Source organism: Lepisosteus oculatus, chromosome 5, assembly GCF_040954835.1.
Source record: "Lepisosteus oculatus isolate fLepOcu1 chromosome 5, fLepOcu1.hap2, whole genome shotgun sequence".
Classification (NCBI taxonomy): domain Eukaryota; kingdom Metazoa; phylum Chordata; class Actinopteri; order Semionotiformes; family Lepisosteidae; genus Lepisosteus; species Lepisosteus oculatus.
Genome location: NC_090700.1, coordinates 47,796,586 through 47,799,198, shown reverse-complemented (window position 1 = coordinate 47,799,198; position 2,613 = coordinate 47,796,586). Strand labels below are relative to the sequence as shown.

General features: G+C 42.9%; 1 non-coding gene across 1 annotated transcript; it reads right to left on the bottom strand.

The window, feature by feature from the left end:
• Positions 1–1,393: 1,393 nt before the first annotated feature.
• Positions 1,394–1,465, bottom strand: trnag-ucc (transfer RNA glycine (anticodon UCC)). The gene has a single exon. It is a non-coding gene; the product is annotated as a tRNA-Gly (tRNA).
• Between the last annotated feature and the right edge of the window lie 1,148 nt (positions 1,466–2,613).

Genomic DNA, 2,613 nt, shown 5'->3' with positions numbered 1-2,613 from the left:
GAAAGCCAGCCACATAAAACACATCACACATTACAGGCCAGGTTACAGGCTACACGGAACACTGCCCTTTAGTGCAGTGCCCTCCATCACCTCTGGGGGCGCAGTTTCTCATGCAGCTCAAAAAACGGCCCTCATCAAATCCGACAACACAGTCCAGCCGAGATCACAGTGATGTTCAGTTACAGTGAAATCACAGCCAAACACAGAGGCCTGCCATTGATCACTGTGGGAAAACAGAGTAAAGGCAGGTTAATACATGGAATAGGTCTGGGAGGAGAATTACCACCCCAAAGTAGCACAATGGGGTTTGTATGAGAGGTGAACCCTCGGGTTTTCCTCACAGTGAAACACCTCAGGTTTCACTGAGGCACCATCTGAAGAAAAGTGAAAATGCACTAATCACCCTGCAACTCACAACTGACAACCCACTGAAGCTCAGCAGGTGTGAGCCTGGTCAGTACCTGGATGGGAGACCTCCTGGGAGAGCTGAGGTTTCTGCTGGAAGAGGTGTTAGTGTGCCCACAAGGAGGTGCTCACCCTGTGGTCTGTGTGGGTCCTAATGCCCAGGTATAGTGACAGGGACACTACACTGTAGAAAAACTGCCATCCTTTGGATGAGACATAAAACCGAGGTCCTGACTCCCTGTGGTCATTAAAAATTCCAGGGTATTTCTTGAATAGAGTAGGGATGTCACCCCGGCATCCTGGCCAAATTTCCCACTGGCTTTTACCAATCATGGCGTCTATGAATTGGCTTCATCACTCTGATCTCCTCCCCACTCATAGCTGATGTTTGTGAGTGTACTGGCACATCATCCAGGTGGGGCTACACATTGGTGGCGGTGGTGGAGGGGAGTCCCCATTACCTGTAAAGTGCTTTAAATGGAGTGTCCAGAAGAGTGCTATATAAGTGTAAGGAACTATTATTATTTGATAATGAAGCAGACAGCAGAGAAAATGTTTATTACCAGATTGTTGGGACAAAAAAGGGCTTATGTGGGACAGGGTCTGCCCCTCAGCTCACAGAGACTGGACACTCATCCTGGTGACTGTGCCTAATTTAAACAAAAGTCAGTGGGGAAAATGAACTGGCCAGCAGAGAGCCCAGATGCATATTCATCAGAATGTAACATGATCTAAACCAGGAATTACTTAGAACCTAATTGAACTAATTATTTAAGTCAATCGATCTGTTTTGTAGGTGTTAATCAGTTAATAATTGAGAAAGAGTTCTGAAATCTGCAAGCCCTAAAGAACCCTGTCTACCCACCCTGATCATTATAGCACAGATGTACAATGTAAGTCATCCATTAACCTGTCCACAATACAACATGCTAGAATCACTCTATTTACTGTGCGAAAATATTTTACTTTAGATTAAAAAAAACACCAATGCGATGGCCGGGAATCGAACCCGGGTCAACTGCTTGGAAGGCAGCTATGCTCACCACTATACCACCATCGCTCAGTGGACTACATCTCTCACAGCCATGCTGCAGTGTGCTGCCTGCTGTCATGATGCCACAGGAATGCATTTAGCAGTGCAGTGATGTTATCCTAGACAACCTGTGGCAGCGTTCTCTCTCTCAGTTATTCTCTCAGATCAAACCTTGTTACATTTCTTCAGATTTCTTGTAATATGTGTGCACTCTTTATTATGTTCTATGAGTAAGCTGTAAATAAGACGGGATTTATAAGAGAAAATAATGTCTTACGTGTTCTATCATCCAGCGTTATAGTTCTGTCAAAATATTAGAGGGTCCATTTGCTTTGTCGGTTGACTTTTTTATCTTTCTCCAGCAGTCAAATTTGTGTAAAGATGCCTTTAGTGTACAATGTTAAAGGGGAGTGCAACGCTATCTTTATATTTTGGGGTTAAAAAAGAATTAACATTAATGAGTGCATTTCAAACCACAATAAAAGTAAAATGTACACATCACTTGTGTACAACTTCTGACTTACATCACAAAATAGACTAAACGTCCAGGTATATGAAGCACCATATTCTGTGATTCAGAACAAGGGTGGCCTTACATTGTAAACAAGCAGGCTTGGGAATACATCTCCTTTAATCCAATAGAAATATTGCTCTCAACTTCAAGACGGTTTTGCTGATAAATGGAACATACTTGCTAACTCTGCATGGAGATCATGTTGTAACATTTTTGTAGTGAAATATCTGCCGCACAACCTGTACATCGTACATTGCATTACATTAGTCATTACTGTGACTAGTGAGCAGGAAGGGCTGCTTCACATCACAGATTGTGGGAAATTGAATGTGAGTTTGCGAAACTATCAAGAAAATCCCTTTAATCTCTTTTACTAGACAGATCTCCAATGAAATATGTAGTAATCTGAACATGTGTGATTCAATGTTGTGGTTTAGGAAGAATATTTAGTTTAGGTTTCATTCTCAGCTGAGGGCTAAACAAAATGATCAATCCCCTTCTCTTCTGAGGCACTAGTGATGTGCAAGGCAGTTATGGAAACATGATCAAATTTAAAGTAAATGCACTGCACTAGAGAGGCAGCCCATCCTAATCCTGGAAAACCACGATCCTGCAGGATCAACAGGGGCACCAACTCCTGAACCTGTGGTCGTCTCGTGCA